The 16,353-nt window shown below is 36.7% G+C and overlaps 1 long non-coding RNA gene across 6 annotated transcripts in view; it reads left to right on the forward strand.

The window, feature by feature from the left end:
- The first annotated feature begins 9,038 nt into the window (after window positions 1-9,038).
- Window positions 9,039-16,353, forward strand: part of LOC116230365 (uncharacterized) — a 40,593-nt gene continuing 33,278 nt past the window's right edge. For 5 of the 6 annotated variants that reach the window (XR_016463475.1, XR_016463472.1, XR_016463473.1 and 2 more), the window contains exon 1: window positions 9,039-9,150. This is a non-coding gene — a long non-coding RNA (uncharacterized LOC116230365). Of the gene's footprint in view, window positions 9,151-13,569; window positions 13,691-16,353 lie in introns of all 6 variants that reach the window. The other variant, XR_016463476.1, reaches the window with a different exon arrangement.

Here is a 16,353-nt window from a genome sequence, read left to right on the forward strand (position 1 = left end):
CTTATTGATCCTTGACAGAATATTTGCATAAAACATTGAGATTTTGCTGTGAAAAAATATACTTCAAGTGAACGACAGAAACAAAATATATGTAATGTGCTATAAAAAACATAGATCCACTTCTGTTAAATTGCCTCAACTAAGGAGCATTGTTATTAGTTTTCTATTGTTTCATTGATGTGTTTAGAGCTCTTTTTCTAGTGAAAAGATTGACTAAGCTAGTCAACCAAATCAAAGGAATAAAATTGCATACATGTTAAAAAATGAACTACTGTTTAAAGGAAGGTTACACAGGTGGCTCTATTAAAACGTAAGCATGAAATGCCATCAGAAAGATGCCATTTTTAACCCATTTTTCTATTAAGTTCAACATCTGTTCAACACAAGATTGCAATCTTAAACCCATATTGAGAATGGATAATGTTTATTTCAAATTATCAAATGATAACAAGAATGGCTTCTTGCCATGCATTTTTAAACATAATGTTTTTTCTGTTTTGCTGAAAGAGAATCAATATAATTGAATTTCATCACATAGTTGGTTATTTTTTTTTCCTTGCACTGTTTATAGACCTAGAGCATGTAAACATTTTCCCTTATGGCAGTCCCAAGCTACCTGATTCCTTTTTTATATGCTCAGGAAGCAGCTGTAGGAAATGTCACAGTTCATTTTTAGGAAATTGTACTGCTGACCAGAAATCAAATCAAGCAGCGAATAATGTAGTATTGTTGGCTTGTTTTTTGCCTCTCTCTTGCTTGCAAAGAATCTCTATTTCAGAGATTCTGTGATTCAGTCTGATTCTGGGTCTCTGTGTAGCTGTGGTGCTTTTATGCTGGGAGCTAATTCTTCTGGAAATAGCCTACAGAAGGCTTCAAGAAGGAATAGAAAATGTTGCCAGAACCAAAATAAGAAAGTTCACTTGATAATGTTAAGCTGAATGTTCTTATGTATATTCTACATTTTGCTATCTAGTTGAACAACATCTAAGATCTGAGAAGTGTCCAGGTGGGTACGTCAGAGATCTCTCTCAACCTGGATATAACCCAGCTGAACTTAGATAAGTCTATGGCAGTATATCAATTCTACAACCTCTACAAAGACACTTGCTGTTGAACTGGATTTTGTATTGAACTGTGCAATTTGAAAATGGCATGCATTGTGTAACGTCCACCATGATGTGAGGTCTCAAAACAAAGGCTTCTCTCAGCTGGCAGAATGGTGGACATCACCCCATTATGTTGAGGAAAAGACTTAACTTGCATGGGAAGGAGGTGTGTGGTGGGACACGCACTCCATTTGCAGAATGTCTGTTGACCCATTATATTTTATGATGCAAGCATTGTTAGAGCATTAGATAAAGGGCCAGATCCAGGTTCTCATCTCACTGTCACAAATTTATTATAGTTGTACTCAAGTAGTTTTAATGGAATAATAGAGTTCAGTAATACTGTAATGCTTTTGCAAATTTTTTTTTTTTCTAACCATTTCAACTTTTATTCCATTAGTATTTGTAATGCTGCCTTACACTTGTTCAACTCACTGCAGTTCTTTAACTACAAAAAAAAAAAAAAAAAAAAGGGGGGGGGGGGGGGCTGTTTTATGAGCTAATCCTACTTTCCTCCTGGCTAACATGGTAATGTGAAGTGAGGAATAGGCTCTTCTCTTAGCCAGTGCGGTTAAAGAAGCATCTCCAGAGGTCAGTTCATTTTATTTCTGATGAAAATTATTCTCAGGAATTGTATCTCCTTCCTGACTAACACCTTTGCTAAATAGAATGATTTTGAGCACTTTATTTGGTTTGAACTACTCATAAACAGTATTTCTGGTTTTAATCATGTCAATATATTCGTAATACTTTCATTTTCCTTTGGTTCCTATCTCAACATCATCAGCTTTGTACATCTTCTTTAAGGCATTTGTAAGCCATGCTGGAACATGACTTTCAAAAAATGCAATATTTATCTACTTAATTTATGTGAAGCATTAGTGATTGTGTTTTCCTGTTTTTACAAGGAAATGTTGAATATAATGCAATGAAAAGTCGAAAAGCCAGACTCTTTTGAATGTTGCCCAGTGATAAGGCAGAATGCAGTGAGCACAAATTGGAACAAGAGGAGTTCCATGCAAGCATGAAGAAGCACATCTGTACTGTGTGGTTGATGGAATACTAAAGCAGATTTTCCAGGAGGTGGTGGAATCTCCACCCTTGGAATTATTCAAGAGCCACATAGCCATGGTCCTGGGCAGCCTTTTCTAGGCACTCTGCTTGAGTAGGGAAGTTGGGCCAGTCTTCAGAGGTCCCTTCCCACCTTAATCAATCTATGACTCTGTGATACCACAGCAATTTACCATTTGTAAGATGAAAATGGAGATTCGATTGTATTTCTGTTGGGAGATTTAGGACTTCTATAGTACTATATTATATTTTTCAAAAACTTTTTTAGTGAGGATCCGTTCTGGTTTTGCTATATAATTTGTGGACTTTCCAAATTCAATCTTTGAATTGTTTTTTAATTGTTCTCATCCAGTGAAGTATGAGGGCTGATACAAAAGTAATGCCTCCTATTTTATTATTTTGTCCCACATCAGAGGTGATGGAATACTAAAGCAGATTTTCCAGGAGGTGGTGGAGGAGGTGGGTAGTTCAATCAGTTGGTGAGATGGCAGTAGAGGTTGAACCTTCCCACCAATACTCTGTTATATTTTGTTGCCATGAAACAGATGTCAGCAGAGGAGCAATCTGACAAAATGTGATCTGACATGGACTTGTAGAATGGAAAGTATGTCATTGAATTCCTCCATGCAAAAAGATATTTTACCATTGGCATTCATTGATGCTTACTGAAAATTTATGGAGACCAATTAGTGTATGTGAGCACATTGAGGTAGTGGGTGGTGCATTTTAGCAGTAGTGACAGAAACAGTGGGTCACTGTTGCTGATGCAGATTTTTACAAGTGAGATATTTAGGCTCTTGTTTGTCAGTAAGAAAGCATAGCTAACAATGGTGACCTTGTCGAAAAATAGTGTTATGTAGCTGAGAATTTGCTCTGTCAAATAGTGTTTGTTTTGACAATTCTGAGAGGGAAATTTTTGTTGAAAATTTTGGAGTAATTTCTGAGTGAGTAAAGTGAAACAGACACCAGATTTCAAAATATTTAGATTGGTACAAACTTCATGAGATCAGCTGTTTCAAAGCTGTATTCAGCTGAGGGCTGACTTCACAGGTAGATAAGGCTGCTCAGTGTGTCCTATATACGTGAGTTTCAGAGCCTACCTGTTAAATCACATAGTGATTTTTTTTTTCTTTCTAGCTTCAGAATGTGAACTTTTTCTCTTGTCCCTTCATTGTGCATCTCTACATTGAATCTGCTTCCATATTAATTTTAAATGCAGTGAAATCTCCTATCATTTCTTACAGTCTTATACTCTACTAGCTCTTCAAATAAGATATGGGGTCGAAAAAATAATAATAAATTAGAAAAGTCTCTGACTGTCACAAACAGCTCTTAAATATTTTTGCCATAGAAATCTACTGTTTAGCCAAAGAATTTCTATTTGTAAATGAAATGACTTTATAAAACCATTATTTATTCTACAACATACGTACATTCAAGAAAGAAAATAGTGATGTAAATCCATGGAACTCAAAAGGAACTTTTTTAGTGCTGCTTATACATTTGTAAATCTATGGAAGTAGAAATAGAATATATACCTTTACGATTCTTAATCACATCCACATTAGTAAAAATGAATTAGCGATTTCTGACCTAAAATTGCAAGGCATAGATGATGAATGCTGATGTTTATCACTGAAAACAGCAGAAAATGAAAGCAATCGATCTGCTGTTCAAACTGGAATACTACATTTTGGAGATGATACCAAGGTTGTCCAGTGCACTTTATTTATGTTTTTGTAAAGAAGCAATGATAGTCAATGTGTAGGTGGAAACCTCATTTGGATAATGTGATGATCTAATACTTCACATCTGTTTTTGTGACAGCTGACTGTCTCATTCTTGGCTTTCTTGACTAGAATTATTACGAGGAACTGAAGATGGATATTGTTAGTTTGCCATTTGAGTTAAATGTTCTTGAACAGGACTTTCTCTGCCTTGGAGATGGTATCAAATAATCAATACTTTTTGCTTTACTAGGTAACCTGTAAGATCCTGTTTGATAGGATTTTTAGAGACGGGACTTGTCTCTCTGTATACTGTGAAATCACAAAATATATCTGGCTTGATCCCAACCTGGATAACTAAGATCTTTTGCAGAATCCATTCCATTCCATTTGGAATTCCATTCCAAACAAGTTTAGTGCCCAGCGTGTTTTATGAGTGCCTTATTTATATTTTGTAAAAAATATAAAATGCAAATGTAAATGATATTTCTGGATTTATAAACAAGAATCTAGTCCAATAAAATTATATCAAAAGGCAGTTAAACCCTGTGTAAATATTTAGTTTGAAATGAGAACCTTTAGGAATGTTTGGATTTTGTGTTGAGGGAAATGCTAGATTGTTGGGAAGGAAGAGATGAGGAGCTTTATGATATGTTTTGAAAAAAAAAGATAGGTGATAGGTGGATGGTTGGGCTGGATGATCTTGAAGGTCTTTTCCAACCTTGGTGATTCTGTGATTCTGTGGGAATCTAACATTATTTTAAGAAGAAAATACAAGGAACATTTAAAATGAAGCTGTGGTTCTGTATTCAGAACATACATTGTGCTCTGAGGTAAAGAATTATGCTGTATGTATCTGATGTGTTCTACAATTGATCATTACATCTGAATCTCCAAGATAAGATTTGAACTTCTGTAAGAATTAATAGTTGATATAGTTGGTTTACTTTTCCTCATTTTTTTTTTTCCCCACTCAGCATGTTGTTGTGTATGAAGTAATAATTTAGGAGAATGTTATATTGTGTTAAAGGGGTCTTATCTGAATTTGGGGTCCCAATATCTCATTAAGTAATGAGAGAGAGAAGGAGGATCAGTGGGAAAACAAAAATGAAATTACTTGTCTGAGATTAATAGAGTTCAAATCTCCTGAGCCTAAGTCCTTTTCAAAAAAATCTAAATTCAAAAATCAAGCAAATTGGGGAAAAAAAATTGTTTTTATCTCCATTCCTCATTGGGAAAACATAATACAATATAAGCAACAAAGCAAAGCACCCTAGAAAGAGCATAATAAATAGTACAGGTAAGATCATGTAGGTAGTGTCTTGAAATTCTCTAACTAGTGTCTCAGTCTAAAACCTGTCCTTTCACAGACACAGTGAAGTTAGAAATTTAACAAATAACCTAATTGACATTTCAGAAATATTTCAGTGAAAAATAAACAAAAATCCCTTTCACTTCTCATCCTGTGCATTTTATAACACTTAAAAAAAAAAAAAAAAAAAAAAAAAGAGTTATAATGAAAACAGAAAAGCTGTTTACTTTCAGATAAAAGATTGATAGCTGGAATTAAAACAGAGAAAAATACTCAGTGACTAAGTGGTCATTTGTAGTGTTATTCAGTCAAACTGATGGCTTGAAGGATCTTAGTGGAAGAAAAATATAATGCACCACTTTTTTAAGAGGAAAAATGTAACACTTCAGGGACTGATAATTGCAGACTGTTCAGTAACATAGGACTTTGATGTATTCATATTGCTGTTACATGATGAAAGAAAAATATTATGATGCAGTAAGACAAGTATAAGCTGTAAATAATAAACACATTAAACTCTAATGAGGGGAGAATGCTGACTGGGGCGTTCAATAGGCTGTTATAAAATACAGTATCTCATTGTGCAGAAATGCTAGATCGTTGGGAAGGAAGAGATGAGGATTTTATTATATTTTTGGAAAAAAAAAAGAAAAAGGACCAATTGTATTTTGAAAAGTTCTGGTGGGATACTTTTAAGAATCTGTATTATAGCTGGTTAATATTCAGAATATTATTTACTGTGATCCAGAATCTTAAATCATAGTCCATAATCTTGGAAAGGGAAATTCACAAGATAACTGTACAAGTTGCTTTGACTATTAAAATGCTTGGGTCTTACTCTGATGAATTCCAGTTACTGTATGATGAAGAAAATTTAGTGCAGACATTATATGTTTCACTAATTACTCAGAAGTTAACAGGTGCCTAGATTTCTGTTTCCTGTTATACTTCCTTTACATGAAATGAGTTGTGGTGAGTCACAGTAAAAGTTTGCTGGGGAAAAACTCAGGATGCTCATGCCTGTATATTATCTGACAGTACCTGATATAACAGCAAAAGAAATTTGGCCGAAGTTACTAAATTACTTTAATAAGAAAATAAATACCAACGAAACTTTTGAAGAAAGAAGTGTTATGAAATGTTACAGCTAGATGCAGAACAGACTGGGACAATATGTCATGGCATATCGTGTGTCAAATGTTTTCTCTTTTGGGAAATAGAGCAAAAAAAGAAGGGTTTTTTTTTTTTTTTTTTTTTTTTTTTTTTTTTTTTTTTTTGCCATCTGTTTAGTGTGATCCTATGTTTGTTGCAAATATCAGCCATCTGACCAGTCCATGTGTGTGCCAGAAGAGATCACTCTTTTCCTGTGCTCATTTGATTGTGCTATAGGAAGTTGCCTTCATGGCTTTTCTTTAACAAAGAACTTTCTTAAAATAAATTACATAACTAGGGATTTTTTACCCATCCACTTCGGTCATTGAATCTGTGCCTCTAAATATATATCAGTAAGGCACTGGAATGTGTTTTACCTTGCTAAACTAACAACTCCAGATATGATTAATCACTTTTCCCTGTGGATCATTTATTATGGATAGCTCATACAGTTACCATATAGAGCATCCTTCAAGGAAGATGTGATAAAGTGAAAGCTTTTACAAATTGGATTCTTGCTTGGTTGATGCCTACTGCCATCACCTGTGTGAAACTGCATGGCTGAGTCTTGTATGCTGTAATATTTTGAAAAACAAATGTAATAATTCCAATGGAAAAAAAAAAAAAAAAAAAAAGTCATGAAAACCAAAAGTTTCTCTGATATTACATTGCCTTCTTATCCACTGAGTTTTATAATTACAAACTAGATGTTGATGTAGCTAAAAAATAAATGTCTGATGTAATTTAATCACTGTAAAAGTGATTAAAGTGCTGCTTAAAAAGGATTTTTATCACAGAACACTTATTTGGAAAGCATGGCCGTCAATGGGTAACATTCTGTATTGGGAAAAAAAATGCAGATGAAACTGCCCTTCTGTCATTAACACCTCACATCAGACAACAAAAATACGTGCATACATGCATAAACATACATACATAGATGCATAAAGAAACAGTCTGTTCTAACTAAGTTCATCAACATCTTCTCAACTTTTAAGAAATTGGTTTTGATTCTGATGGCAGTGATATGTCCACTCTGAGGAGGCAGATATTTAGAATTAGTAAAGTAAGCATCTACATTTTCCTGTATATATATATATATATATAATATATATATATATTTATATTTAATATATGAGATTTAAGTAATATATATATGTATATGAACATATTACTTAATATATGTATATATATTGTATATATTATTATTATATTATATATTGTAAGTATATAGATATTACTTAATATATGTATATATTACTGAAATCCTTTTGTTGGCATTTTAATTCCTTTGTTTTCCAGAATATTATTTCAGTAGAAAATATTTTTCTCATTCATAAACTTCTGTGTTTTATTCAGATTTACTAAAAGGGATCAACTGGAATTAGTATATTCAGCTGATATGTGACAGAGAAAGAAAACATTTATTTCTATTTTTTTTTAATATTTGTTCCGAAGGATTTCTCCAGTGACACATTATAGAATTTGTTTGAACTGTTTCCTGAGGACATCAGGTCTCTGGAGGCTCTACTCTTTGTCTTTGAGGCAGTGCAAAATACAACACAATTATCAATGCCTGTGACCTTCAGTACAAAATGAATTAGTTTTCGACTGAGTGAAATGAGAGCAAAATCAAGGCTTGAGAAAAGTGCAAGATAATACTTTTCTAATGATGGCTACTGTTTGTGATCCCAACACAACTTTTTTTCCAGAAACATATCAGATCATCCTTGTACTTTAACTGTAAATCTGAAATATTATATTAATTGGAGTAATATAGGAGCACAATGAATATTTCTGCAGTTTGTTATGATCTTACACTGACTTTGTTTTCTTTTATAAGAAACATAGAAACACAGAATTGTAGGACCTCTGGAGATAATCTGGACCTCTGGAGATCATCAAACCCAACCCCCTGCTAAAGCAGTTTCCTTACAGTAGTTTGCCTAGAAAAGCATCCTAGTGGGTTTTGAATATCTCCAGAAAAAGAGATTCTCATCCCTCTCTGGGCAACCTGTAGAGGGTGAATATAACTTCCCTAGACCTGCTGGCCATGCTTTTTTTAATGCACCCCAGGATACCTTTGGAATTTTAGACCAAAGGGTACATTGCTGGTTCGTGGTTGTCTTGCCATCCATCAGAACACCCCAGTCCTTCTCTACAGAGCTCCTCTGTCTCATCTCCAGACCTGTACTGAAGCACAAAGTTATTCCTCCTCCCCAGGTGTGGCCTATTCTAATCTGCCAAAGGTTCCTCTCTGTCCAACTCTCCAGGCTGTCCAGGTATCACTGAATGATAATACAATCTTATAGTGTGTCAGCCACTTCTCCCAGCTTTGTATCATCATCAGACTTGCTGTGAGTGCACTCTATCACTTCATCCGGATCACTGATGCAGATGTTGAACAAGACTATACTCAGTACTGACCTCTGGAAAACACTTCTAGTCACAGGCCTTCTACCAGACTCTGTGCCACTAATTATAGCCCTCTGAGTTCTACCAGTCATCCAGTTTTCAATCCACCTCACTGTCTACTCATCTATCCTACACCTCCTAAGCTTACCTATGAGTATGTTATGGGAGACCATGTCTAAAGTGTTGCTGAAGTCACAGTACACAACATTCACTGCCCTCTTCTCATCTACCCAGGTAATTGTGACATCATAGACAGCAACCAGCTTGGTCAAACATGACTTTTCCTCGGTGAATCCATGTTGACTGCTCCTGATAACCTTCTTTTCTTCTGCTTGCTTGTTGTTCCATCACATTCCCAGGGATTGAGGTGGGGTTGACTGATTTGTAGTTTCTCAGCTCCTCCTTCTTGCCTTTTTTTGAAGTCTGGTTGTAAAACTGGTTTTCTTCCAGTCTTCAGGCACCTCTCCTGTACTCCATGACCTTTCAAACATTATAGAAAATTGATCGGAAATCATAATAGCACTTAAAATTCTTTAGTAGTAGAAAATATAAATATTCATACCGCTAATGTTACTAAAATAATGTGCATGGCTTATATCTTATCATACCAGAAATTTAATACCCATACTATATATTTTATAACCTAACTCCAGTCACTACTTAGAAAACATAATGTTATATATTATGGTGGGTTTGGAGGAATACTAAATTAAAGATGCTGTAAGTAGTGCATAAGGGATATGTTCTTGTGAGTAGCGGTGATGTAAATGTAGCATTAAGCTAAATTATTACAAAGGTCAAATCACTCTCAGCAGGTCAGCAGTACCTCTAAGAATTTACCACTATAACAAGAAATATATATATGAAGTACGCATAATTGTAAAGGATTTGTGGTGAAAGTCAGAAATATGTAAAAACTGTACTCAGTATAAAGTGAAGAATGATAAAAAAGTATTCCACTAATTTCAGACCTCCATAAAAGTCTAAAATAAATGAGGTTTCCCCTCAACACAGATTTTTCTCCCAAGAATCTACTTCAAACACATCTAAAGGTGCAAGCTTCCAAAGCCCAAGATGAGTTTAAGTAATTCGTCTAGGATTGCTTTGCACTGCCAAATCAACCTACTTTCTGGGCTTTTGGCAGCTTATTTCTTGCAAAGGGGATCTCTTCACTCAGAAACTTTTAACTATAAATAAATCACAGTCCTCTGAAATATTTTTCTGCATTAATCACTTAGCAGGTAATTTACCAGTTTTTTCTTATAGCTTGGATATTTTTGTATTTCTGCAAGGACGGAGAGGGAAGCTTCAGAATCAATTTTATCCTTTTTTTTATGATTTCTTAAGACCAGTTATTAGAATGTGATCATGTTGTTAATTAAAATGAATTCAAATGGACAGTTGCCTCTAGCTCCTTATAATTTCTAAACTTATTTTTAATTTAAAGCACTATAGGAAGATACTACTATATTTTGGAGAAAGACAGCCTTTTTGGAAAAAAAAAATTCTTTAAAAAAAAAAATAATAATGTTGAAAGTTCTAGTTACTTTGGTGAACCTTATCTAGTATCAGTGAGTCCTTTCTATATAGTTGGTTTTTAGAAGAATTTAACACATTTTCATTTGACAATGCCAACAAGCAGTTATAAATATGGATACTGATTGTTATTGTATAGTAGCTTTTTTTAAGCACTAAGTGAAATGTCAGTAATATATATAGATTGACAGAACTACAGAGTCATTCAGGTTTGAATAAAAATTGAGAAATCTATTTCTGTGTTCTCCTCAAAGCAGGATGAGCACTGAATTTAAACCGGGTTGCTCAAGTCGTTGTTTAGTGGGATTTTGAAAACACCCAGAGACCAAGATATATGAGGGCTACTCTGAAAATAATGCCTCCTATTTTATTATGTTTGCCCATGATTTGGGCAAGGTGGATATTGGTGGGATGTCAGTAGAGGTTGAATTTTCCCACCAGTATTCTGTTACATTTTGTTGCTGTGCAACAGATGGCAGCAGAGGACCAGTCTGACAGAATGACATCTGACATGGAAGTGCGTACCCTGCACTGATGAAACTTGGCTCATCTTTTTAATGATACCTCAATAGGCACTGAGGTATTGTTCATAGGTGCCCCCAAAGCACCAACTTAGTTTCCTCCTGTGTCAATTCTCCATCTGTAAGAGAAATATGCTAATGCTTCTCTCTCTTTAAAGGATCCTGTGCAGATAAATATACAAACATATAGATAATTAATGTATTATGTATGTAGAGAAAAAAACAATAAATTTTCAGGTGCTACAGCAATAGATAACACAAACAGTGTGATGTGAACCTCTGCTTCTAGTCCAACTCCTCTGCAATGAACAGAGACGTCTACAGCTTCACAGGGTGCCCAGAACCCCATCCAGCCTGATCTTGAGTGTCCCCAGGAGCTGGGTATTCATCATATCTCTGGGCAACCTGTGCCAGTGCTTCACTGCCCTTATCAAACTTTTTCCTTATATCCAGTCTAAATCTCCCCTCTTTTATTTTAAACCCTTTCCCCTTGTCCTGTCATGACAGATCTCACTAGAGAGTTTGTATTCTTCTTCTTGTACCCCCCCTTAAATACTGAAAGACCACTTTCAGGTCTATCCACATGCTTCTCTTCTTCAGCCTGCCCTCATAGGGGAGGCATTCCATCCCTTGGATCATTTTTGTGGCCTAATACTGAATGAACAGAGTAGAGGGGCAGTATCAAGTCCCTCATCCTGCTGACCATGTTTCTTTTCATAGAATCATAGAATCATAGAATCACAAGGTTGGAAACGACCTATAAGATCATCTAGTCCAACTGTCTTCACACTGCCACTGCTACCACAAGCTACTAAACCATATCTCACAGCTCCTCGTGTAGTCCAGGATATGGTTGGCTGTGTGGGCCTCGAGGACACATTGCATTGCTTGCTCCTGTCCAACTTGTCATTCACCAGTGTACCTAAGTCCATTTTGGCAGGGCTCTGTTCTATACTTTCTTCTATCAGCTTGTATTGATAGTGGGAGTTGCTGTGACCCAAGAGCAAGACGTTGCACTTGGAGTTTTGAACCTAGTGAGGTTCACCTGGACCTGCTGCTCAGCCTGTCTAGGTGTCTCTGGCTGACATCCCCATCCCTCAGGCATGTTGACTGCATCACATAGCTTGGTGTCATCTGTAACTTGCTGAGGGTGAGGACTTGGTGAAAATATTGAAGAACATCAGTCCCAGTACAGACCCTTAGTGCACATCATTTTTCACTGATCTCCATCCCAATATTGAACCACTGACCACCGCTCTCAGTATGATCTTGCAACCATTTCCTTGTTCATCAAACAGTCTATCTGTCAAATACTTATCCTTCCAATTTGGAGTGAAAGATGTGGGGGATCGTATCAATGACCTTGCAAAAGACCAGATAGATAGCATTAATACCTCTTCACTTGTTCAGTGATGCAATTTTGCCACTACAGAAGGACATTGTAGGTCAGGCAGGAGAAACCTCACCCATTGTCTTGTATTTTCTCTGTCTCTTTGATGTGCCTTAGCATAGCTTCCAAGAGGATCTGCTCCATGATCTTTCTTAGCGCAGAGATGAGGCTGACAGCTTGGTACTGGTCCAGACCATTCTTCCTACCCTTCTTAAAAGTGAGGGCAGCTATGCCTTTTTTTCAGTCTCCAGGAACTTCACCTGACCACCATGACTTTTCAAAGATTGCTTAGAGTGGCTTGGTGATTACATCAGCCACTTCCCTCAGAACTCTAATTCCCTCAGAACTCTGCATATGGCTTTGTTGAACTTCAAGATGGGCCTACTGCTTGAGTCTCTCTGGGTCTCTTTGGACCATCCCAAGCTCTCTCTTCTTATTTTGAAAAGATGAAAAAAATTATTTGGAATTTGCTATACTCATAGGACTCTTCTTTGCTCTTGTATAATCTATTTTGTATATGAACTTCCACTAGAGATCTTTATTCAGCTGATGATAACTGCCAGCATTTTGTCTCAATTTTCAATGATGAAAAGACCTGAAGTTTTTCTAAATGCTTTGCCGTTGCCAAGGTGATAAAACACCAGCTAGGAAATTAATAGCATTCTCTTTTGGTACATGTGTGTGAGAGCATGTGAGTGTGCCTGTTCACCCACACAGGCTTTTTATTCAACAGGCTTCAAATGCAGCATCTGCTTTTATAGTGGAAAATCTTACTTTGTCATGATACCTCAAACATTTTAAATAAATATTTTTCAAGTTCACCTCAGCCTTAAAGCAGTTTTGCTGCACTGGCAGATGCTCCTGAATGTTGAAAAGAACTTCTGACATTTATGCCTGCATAAAGGCAGAAAAAGGGGAAATGGTTTTAAGTTGAGAGAGGGAAGATTTAGGTTGGATGTCAGGGGGAAGTTCTTTACAGAGAGAGTGATGAGGTGTTGGAACAGCTGCCCAGAGATGTTGTGGATGCCCCATCCCTGGAATTGTTCAAGGCCAGGTTAGATGGGGCCATGGGCAGCCTGGTCGAGTATTAAATGTGGAGGTTGGTGGCAGGGGGTTGGAGATTCATGATCCTTGAGGTCCCTTCCAACCCTGGCCATTCTGTGATTTTGTGATTTATAATGGTAAATACATTTTTTGAAACATGATGCTGTGTTTATGCACACCATTCATACCACCTTTGGTTGCAAGCAAGCAAGTAAACTATCTCCAAAGGTAACAGATAAAGAAGAAGATATTTGCATAAAGGCAAAAAAGAAAATTTGTATTTATGAAAGTTTAGTTTTAGGATCCTTCAAATTCCACGCCACAAGATGTCAGTACAGTTTAAGCAACAGCAGAGCACTCTCAGAATGTGAATTGCAGTGCAAAGAGGCAAAAAAGAAGATAGAAAACATCTACAGGTAATTAAAAGATGGGTTTTAAGAGAAACGGGGCTGCAAAGTATACGTCCTCCTTTATTTTTTTGTCTTATTTCTGGATTGTGATCTGTATAATTAAAATTATAATGAAAATAAGTGTAAAAAGTAAGTAGATGTCACATTAAAAGGGCAGAGAAGTTTGACAGAAAATAAGCCCATTACATTCTATCTTCTCAAACACCGGAGGGGCTGGGTGTGTCAGATCTGAGATCCTGAGCAAAGCTCAATTCAGCACTATAAATCCAGTTGCATTCAATATATGAACTGTCACGATTACAGATTCACAAATAGCACACTGCCCAATTCATATAGCTGCATTTCAATGGGCTCTCACATCCACTTTTAAGGCTTTTGGCTGCGCCCAATGAGAGTGCTCACAGCTAGATTACTAAATAGCATAATTTATTAAAGCAACAGATTACAGATTCTTTGGGATTGCTGGTGATAAACTGACAATCACAGAATCACAGAATTGCCAGGGTTGGAAGGGACCTCAAGGATCATGAATCTCCAACCCCCCTGCCACATGCAGGGCCACCAACCATCCCATCTAATGCTAGACCAGACTGCCCAGGGCCCCATCTAATCTGGCCTTGAACACCTCCAGGGACGGGGCATCCACAACCTCTCTGTGCAGCAAAGCATGTGAGGTTAACTAAGAACATGAACAATATGGCCAAGTACAATAGCATTAAATCAAGGACTAACACTATAGAGATTTCTAAGGTCCCTGGGAAGTACTCAACATAACCTAGTATGAGAATCTTACCCAGCAGGTGTCCCTATGGGAGCAGGGGCTCAGTTCTTCAACAGATACTGGCTTGTCTGTGATGGTACCTTCCCTGCTATTCTGCCCTCGAAGTTTCCTCCCTCTTAAACCATCTAATACCTTTTTCATACTTTCAAGTGAATTTTGAGTGACTCCAGTCATACAGACCATGGTCTTGCAAAGTTGAGTTGAAAACAAGTTTTTGATAGAAAGATGGAAAACTGCTGGCTCAGGAAAACAAGTTAGCTTAACAGTTCCAATAGCATCATCAAAGCCCTGTCCCTGCAGAATGATCACTGAATTTGGCCATGGGACCTCCACCCTACTCTGCACTCCATGTTGTTTTTTCCTTAGAGTCAGCATACCAGGCTCCCCTGGTGTTCGTTAACAGCTAAGGTCGCAGGTCACGCTGCTTTGGGAACTATCATAGAATGAATTATTCAGCACATTCCACCCTGAAGGTTTTGCCTTCTCTCAAGGGGTGGATATTTCAATAAGTCACCTTCAGTAAATATTCTTCAGTAGGATCTAGCTTATATCCATTCTACTTTTCTACAAATTCAACCGCAAGTGAAAAAGCTTCATCTAAACACATTTAATTGCTCAGCAGAACTGTATTTTCTTTTCAGCAATTTGTTGAATTTTAATGATATTTTCCCAAGCTTTCTTTGCTTTGAATTCATGAAAGAAAAAGGAGAAGAGAAAAAGGAAAAACCAACTCACTTGTAGTAATGACACAACCACCTCACTTATATCATGAGCTAATATGTTTCCATTACAATGGTTTTGTAGAATGGGTAGTTAATCATCAAGAAAATTCATTAGTTGTACGTCACCAGGATCCTATGTACTGTAGCAAATGAACAATGGACAATAGTTTGAGCTTTAATTCAGTAGTGATTTCCTTCTTAATGCTGCTTTCCTGTTTATGAAATTAGGCACAAAGTTAATGGTATGATAAATGATTGTTTGGACTTGGTAAGCTTCCTTAATTATCAGGACAGTAGTTATTCCTGCATGTTGGTAAATATTACATATAGGGTGTTAGTTTGTATGTTGTGAATACACTTTGGAAAACTGTGTGCTTTCACAACAGTCAAATCACCACAAAGCAAGCTGAGGAAGGAGAAATATATTACCTTGCAAGGACTTTGCCCAATTTAGGATTTGAACTCTATATTTTGCTGAAGTTAAGTGGATCTCTTTGTATAACACAAAGTAATGCCCTGATTAACATGGCATATCCCCAGGATCATGTGAGCATTTATGGTTGCACCCCTCTCCTAGAAATTTGCTTAACTTTGGAGGTAGACGTTTTCCCTATTCAGATGGAAAACACATCTGTGTGTTTCAGAGCCACCTTATGGGCAGCACACATTGTCTGGCATGACTGAAATATGAATTCAAATGTCTGCCTGAAAGAATCAGCAATTTAAGGGTAGAGATGACATCTGTGAAATAACAGCATTTGAATAAGGGGGTTGGAAGCTAAATGAGAATTTTCTGATTTCCCATTGTCCTTATGAAGACAATCTGCATGGGTTTATAAAGGATATTTGTGTGTGTTCGAGCAGCTACGCCTTGTTTGCTGAGGGCTGAATGCCCCAACTATTCTCCTAGCCACCCACTGCCATCTCCAAACCCTTCCAAAGCATCTCACCATCCCCTTGGAAAGATAGGGCTCAGGTTGTACGTAGCAACTTCTTTTTCTCCTCTTAGCACCGAATTATTATTATTATTTTAACTAAAAACAACATGAGCAAAGTAACTGTAGGACAAGCTCAGAAGAACTAAGCTGTTGCTCAATACCTCATTCAGCATCAGCAAAGCCTTGCAAGTCAGTGACAGCTGGTCCCAGAATACCACCAAATATTTC

This window comes from Phasianus colchicus, chromosome 1, assembly GCF_987193195.1.
Source record: "Phasianus colchicus chromosome 1, bPhaCol1.hap1.1, whole genome shotgun sequence".
NCBI classification, from domain to species: Eukaryota; Metazoa; Chordata; class Aves; order Galliformes; family Phasianidae; genus Phasianus; species Phasianus colchicus.